Genomic DNA, 7,405 nt, shown 5'->3' on the forward strand with positions numbered 1-7,405 from the left:
AGATAGTTCAGGCAGAGGAAGGAGTTAAAAAGCCAAATGAATTGGCTTCCAGAGGCATATGGAGCATTATGATCTCTGGAAATGTGTTCTGGATGCTGCTGCTCTGGAAGAGGAAAGGATACTGCAGCAGCAGGGTAAATGGTAAGGTGTCCAGCAACCCTGGATATCTTTTTTTTTTAACTCTTACTTTATTTCTTAGAATTAATACTTTATATTGTTTCCAAGGCAGAAGAATGGTAAGATCATTGAGGGTTAAGTGACTTGTCCACAGTAACAGCTAGGAAATGTCTGAGGCCATATATAAATCTAGGACCTCCTGCCTCTAGAGCTGGCTCTCAATCCACTGAGTCACCTAGCTGTCCCCTGTAACCTGGATATGTTCATGAGGTTAGAGAAGTTCAGTGTGTGGGGTGAGGCAGGGAAGAAAGAAGAGTGGGGAAGGAAGGTAATTGAATGATAGAACACTAAACGGCTTTTATCTTCTCCATTCAGTTCACACAAACATAATTCTAAACAACAGGCAATGTGAAGTAATAGGAAAGATCTTTGAATTAAACATTAGGAAACAGATTTTATTTATAACTTTTCCACTTATTTGTAACCTTCTCTGAGTCTCAGTAACTATAAGTATGACCTTGAGAAAGTAAAATAGACTCTTTGGACTTCAGTTCCCTTATCTTTAAAATGAGGGATTTGGACTAGGTGACATCCAGGGTCCCTTCCATCTCTAAATCTGTGATGCTTTGGAGAAAGATGAGGATTTGGGACGAGATAAGTTCTTTTTTTTGTCTCTTTGAACAAAGCAACAGCATCAGATTATACTTCCAGAGACCATAATGCCCTATTTCCCTCTGGAAGTTAGTCTACTTGGCTTTGGAACTCCTCCTTATGCCTGAGCTATCTTGATTGATTAATGAATGAAAATTCTCATAACCCACTATATTTATTTAACCCTAGACAATGCTTTACATTCCATCTAGCCATCGACTCACTGGGCCTACTAGGTTTATGAATTTCAAAATCTAGGAGGCATTTTCTTCTATATTACTTCAGAATTGGGATTGGAGGTAGAAGTAGAAAAATACTCTGCTTTAGAAGTTCAAACAAGAAAAGCCAAAACCCCAACTCCACCCAAATCTTGTCTGGCCCAGTAATTCTCAGAATTTCACAATTACACAAAATTGCCAATAAAAAAATGCCTTCCGCCATAAAACAGTATGAACTTCTCCACCACCTGAGTATATTTACAATCAGCCGTTTGAGTATCAATTAAGCTCACTGCACATTATCCCAGGCTCTCCCCTTCAAGCATCACCATTTTATGACTTGGTACATTCACAGGGACAATGGAAATTATCATTTAATTAAATGGACTCATGTGATGTTACCAATACAGTTTTCAGCCTGCACATGTGCATTCCTAGTGAGCAACAGCTTCTGGAGTTTGTGCTGATTCTAATAAAAGTCAGCTATTTCATCCATGAAATAGGGGAGCTGTCTATGACTTCTGGTACTCTGAAAGATCTGAGTATCTCTTCAGAGTCAGTATTTCCTCCACAGTCCCTTTGAATTGGTGTAATTCTTGGATATGTGGCAGCACTGGAACTGTCCATCCATGGGGTCTCATACTTACCATGTGACTCATCCACCTCCTTTTTCAATAGTGCCTCTCTTGGGTAATGTCTTTATGCCATTTATCAAGTTTGAGTTGCTTTTGGTAATTGCTGTTTTCAACTGATGCAGTTATGTCTGACTCTTTGTGACCCCATTGTGGGACTTTCTTGGCAAAGATACTGGAGTCGTTTGTCATTTCCTTCTCTACCTCTCCAGGGCCATATAGCTAGTAAGTATCTGAGGCTGAATTTGAACTCATGAAGGTGAATCTTCCTGATTTCAAGTCCAATGATCTATCCACTGCTCACCTGGTTGTTGGTAATAGAATATCTATAATTCTAATTCCTTTTAAAGCTAAAATAATAGTATCCATAGTCTCTGTGACAGGGGCTTTTCAAGTTGGTGTTATAATAACTTTAGTCTATTAAATACAGGCTAGTTATTCAATGTCTCCATTTACAAAAGCTTAACTACTCAGAATAACATTCCCTTTCCTGGTCAATAGTTTCTAATGTGTATGGTTTCCCTGAATTAGAATAAAAGTTACTTGAGGAGAGGGACTATCTCATTTTTATATTTGCATTCCCAGCATGTAGCGCAGTACCTGACACATAATAGGTCCTTCCATAACTGATTTTTTCATTCATTCATTATCTATTGGGTTGCTTGCAACTTTTAATTCTTCTGATTGATGTATTGCAATTCACAGCCACAGAGCTTCGAGGAGAGAATTAACAATGGGATGGATTTTTCCCAGGGATAGACAATTTGGAATTGCTGAAAGCACTGGGCAGCTTCTCAAGTTTGTGTGTGGTACAAAGGATGTGGGACCTGGAGTTGGAGAACCTGGATCTGAGTCCTGACTCTGATACCATATACTTGGTATTGTGCTTAATTCTGGGGATCCAAAGGGAGGCAAAAACATGGTCCCTTCACTCAAGGAGTTTAGATTCTAATGAAAGTTGCACATACAAGATACACACACTTAATTAAAAATTAAAAAAAAAAAACTCTGACCTTCCATCTTAGATTCAATACTAAGTGCTGGTTGCAAGGCAGAAGAATAGTAAGGGGTTGGCAATGGGGGTTAAATGATTTGCACTGGGTCATACAGCTAGGAAGTTTCTGGGGCCAGATTTAAACCTAGGACCTTTCATCTCAATCTATTGAGTCACCTCACTGCCCTCTACATATGTCCTCCCTTCCTCCCTCCCTCCCTCCTTCCCTCCCTTCTTCCTTCCTTCCTTCCTTCCTTCCTTCCTTCCTTCCTTCCTTCCTTCCTTCCTTCCTTCCTTCCTTCCTTCCTTCCTTCCTTCCTTCCTTCCTTCCTTCCTTCCTTCCTTCCTTCCTTCCTCTCTCTGTCACCCCCCCCCCCCCACACACACCTTCCACCTTAGAATCAATACAGTGTGTTAGTTCCAATGCAAAAGAATGGTAAGGGCTGGGCAATGGGGGTTAAGTGACTTGCCCAGGGTCACACAGCTGGGAAGTATCTGAGGCCAGATTTGAACCTAGGACCTCTTGTCTCTAGGCCTGGCTCTCAATCCACTGAGCTACCCAGCTTCCCCTACAAATATAGTTTAAATGAAAGGCAATTTAATAGGGGAAGTAGTACTTGGTGTGTGTTTGTATATGTGTGGAGAAGGGTGAAGGGACTAGGAAAGGTTGAGTCAATTTCATCTGCAAAATGGGCTTAATAATGTCATTTCCATCTATATCCCAGATGCTCAGCATTTCATGATTTAGTACTTTCACAGGGACAATAGAATTATTTAATTTAAAAGGCTTGTGACATTGGCAATACTGTTTTCAGCCTGCCTACTCAGAATATTATAGAAGTGTAAGCCATTATTGCTTGCTTATCTAGGAAAGACACATGGGGGTTGCAAGAGCATAGAAATAGACTCTCTTGTTTTACAAATATGGAAACAGCGACCCAAAGTGGGTAAGTATTTTTTTTTTGAAAAATTTATTTAGTCAATTTAGAACATTATTCCTTGGTTACAAGTGTAATATTTATTGGGAAAGGAAATAGGATTGGAAAAAATGGGGATTTAATGGGAGGTTTGTATGGGGTATGGAGGAGTTAAGGGGAGAGAGGGTATATTGCTTGGTGATGCAAGGGAGGGAGATGCCCCCTGCTGAGAGCAAGCAGCAGGGGTCCAATAAGGTCTGTTTGTTCTGGAATGACTGACCTGAAGTTCAGCTCCCTCTATGACCAGAAAAGATAGTCCACTTATCTGACTGTGAATTCAAATAATATAAAGTTTAAAACCCAGTTGGGGTTGGAGTTTTTTCCTCAGCTTCAGAATTGAGGCCTAGCCCCGAGGCTGGTGGAGGGTTCTCCCACTCCTGTCTACTCTATATGTCCTTCTTTGTCTAATACAGAATCTTAGCAGTAGTCAGAAAGCAAACAAGAACAATTCTAACCTTCAGAAGCCTGTGTCTTCGGGCTGAACCAAGAAGAGCATGCCACTCCAGACTGGGCTGAACAAGCTCCTCTCTCCTCCAACACCAGGAAGCAAGTTCCAACTGGCAGGAAGGAAGTGCTAGTCACAAGACCCAACTGCCACTCCCAGTTGGCCCTTCCCCCACACAAACTGTTAGTCTAGTTTCCTTTCCACACAAAAATCATATTCTTTCCCTCCCGCCCCTCACCCCGCCCTTCCCATAGTCAATGTGCAATTCCACTAGTTATTACATGTGTCCTTGATCAGAACCTATTTCCATGTTGTTGGTGTTTGCATTGGAATGTTCATTTAGAGTCTACATCTCCAGCCATATCCCCCTCAACCCATGTAATCAAGCAGTTGTTTTTCTTCTGTGTTTCTGCCCCCACAGTTTTTCCTCTGGATGTGGATAGTGTTCTTTCTCGTAAATCCCTCCCATTTGTTCTGGATCACTGCATTGCTGCTAGAAGAGAAGTCCATTACATTCGATTGTTCCACAGTGTATCAGTCTCTGTGTACAATGTTCTCCTGGTTCTGCTCCTTTTGCTCTGCATCACTTCCTAGAGGTTGTTCCAGTCTCCATGGAATTCCTCCACTTTATTATTCCTTTTAGCACAATAGTATTCCATCACCAACATATACCACAATTTGTTCAGCCATTCCTTAATCAAAGGGCAGCCCCTCACTTTCCAAATTTTTGCCACCACAAAGAGCAGAGATATGACTATTCTTGTACAAGTCTTTTTCCTTATTATCTCTTTGAGGTACAAACCCAGCAGTGCTATAGCTGGATCAAAGGACAGACAGTCTTTTATTGCCTTTTGGGCATAGTTCCAAATTGCCCTCCAGAATGGTTGGATTAATTCACAACTCCACCAGCAATGAATTAATGCCCCAACTTTGCCACACCCCCTCCAGCCATTACCTTCCTTTACTGTCATGTTAACTGATCTGCTAGGTGTGAGGTGATACCTCAGAGTTGTTTTGATTTGCATTTCTCTGATTATAAGAGATTTGGAACACTTTTTCATGTGCTTATTAATAATTTTGATTTCTTTTTCTGAAAACTGCCTGTTCATGTCCCTTGCCCATTTATCAATTGGAGAATGGCTTGATTTTTTGTACAATTGATTTAGTTCCTTATAAATTTGAGTAATTAGACCTTTGTCAGCAAAGTGGGTAAGTACTAAAATGGGGATAGCTTCTGTATAAGGGTTGGACTAGCTAGCAGCTGAGGTCCCTTCCAGCTCTCAGATTGAGTGAATCTATGACCTGCCCAAGGCTACATAGAGAGCAAATAGCATAGCTAGCTAGCCTTATAGATCCTTTCTTTGAGGCAAAAGCTGTGGTCTAAAAAAAACCATCAAAATTCTGGACAAGATCAAGAATATAGGAAATAAATATAATTTTGTTTTTCTTTTTACACCACCACAACTTATTATGACCTGTTATGTTGAAGTGTTTTGGTCAGAATAAAGTCACTTATATCATAGGTGCAGAAGGTTCTGAGAAATGGGAGGAAAAAATAGAACTCTGTAGTCTGGAAAGGCAAAAGTTAATGGGAAATGCAACTGATATTTATGTAGTCATGAAAAGGTATGAAGATGAGCAAAGGCATGTTCCCTAAAGCTCAGTAGAACAAATGAGCTCTGCTTCACTAATTGCTGCTCTTCTCCCCCTCTCCAAGCCTACCCCATCTTGATTTTTGAAAAAGATAATTTTAGGAAAAATGAAATCTTTCTTTTCTCATCGGGGAACTCATTACCACAAGGAGTGCCACAGCTGGAAAATATAAGTTCAAGAAGTGATTGGAGAAGTATATATATTTATAAAAGGATTATTGTTGAAATCAGTTCAGGTTTCATTTCTTTCATACAGCCTTCTCTGACTCCCCTAGCTGGCGATGACTTTTCTTTCCTTGGATCTCATACAGCCCTCTACTTCTCTTATGCTATTATATTCTATTCTGAAAATTTGTTATCACACAGTCGTATATCGAATTACCTCATTTCTGGACTATAAATTACATAAGGTTTGGAACTGTATGGTTTATCTTTTTAAAATATTTTTATAATTCTGAATTTGACAAACACTAGAAAATGTGAATATTTTCATAGCCAAAAAAGGAGCAGAAAAAGAAGATTCTGTGAGAAACCCTGGGTCTTCATTATATATAAATATTTTTTAAAAAACATAATAAATCCAACAATTAATTTTAGAGCTATACTGTTTGTGTGTTTCCTCTGATCTGCTTTTCATTCTTTTCTGTGTATTGTAAAAACATTCTTAAATGACTTTTCCTTTTTTTCTTGACATCAATCTCCTTCATGGTTCTTCTGTTTTTCTTAAAAACTCTTCTTTATAATAATAATCATAATAAAGCAAGGTAAATCTACCCATTGGAAATCTCTGAAAAATGTAGCTCTTATTCTTCATCAGGAAGTAGGTAACATGTTTAATCATAGGTACTCTGGAATAATAGTTGATCACTCATCAGAGTTCTTATTCTTTCAAAATTGTTTTTATTTAAAATGTTGTAGTCACTGCATAAGTTGTTCTGGCTTTTTTCATTACAATCTATATTAGTTCCTAGAATCTTTCATGGTTTCTCTGAATACATTTCTTACATTATTCCTTATAGTGCAAAAATTTCTTGTATTAATATATGGCAAATATATACCGTAATTTGTCATTTACATAATTTATTATTATTCCCCAACTGATGGGAACCTCTCTTGGCTTTCAGTTCCTTGCTACAATAAAAAAATACTACAATGGATATTTTTGTACTAATAGGTCATTTCCATCTTTCCTGGATCTCTCTGGGATATGTACATTGTGGTGGCATAGGAAAATCAAAGAGTAGGCATAGTTTAGTGAATTTTTAGGTACAGTTCCAAGTAGTATTCCAGGATGGCTGGGCCAATATAAAAATCCATCAACTTGTACATTAGTATATCTGTCCTCTTATATGCTTTCCAAAAATATGATGTGTGTGGTAAAACTTAGAATTGTTTTAATTTGCATTTTTCTTATTAGTCATTTGGAGAATGTTTTCATATGGTTATTGATAACTTCTAAGAACTGCCTGTTTATATATATATTTTGATCATCCATCTCTAAGGGAATGACTCTTGTTCTTAAACATTTGAATAATTGCTTACATATCTCAAATATCAGATCTTTATTAGAGAAACTCTCAAAATATTTTTCCTACTTAGCTTTCTCTCTTCTGTTTAATTTCATTAATTTTATTTGAGAATTTTTTTCAATTTAGTATAGTTAAAATGGATAATTTTGTCTCCTGTGATTTTTTCTAGCCTTTGCTTGATTAGAAACTC

The sequence above is a fragment of the Monodelphis domestica genome, chromosome 1 (genome assembly GCF_027887165.1).
Source record: "Monodelphis domestica isolate mMonDom1 chromosome 1, mMonDom1.pri, whole genome shotgun sequence".
NCBI lineage: Eukaryota > Metazoa > Chordata > Mammalia > Didelphimorphia > Didelphidae > Monodelphis > Monodelphis domestica.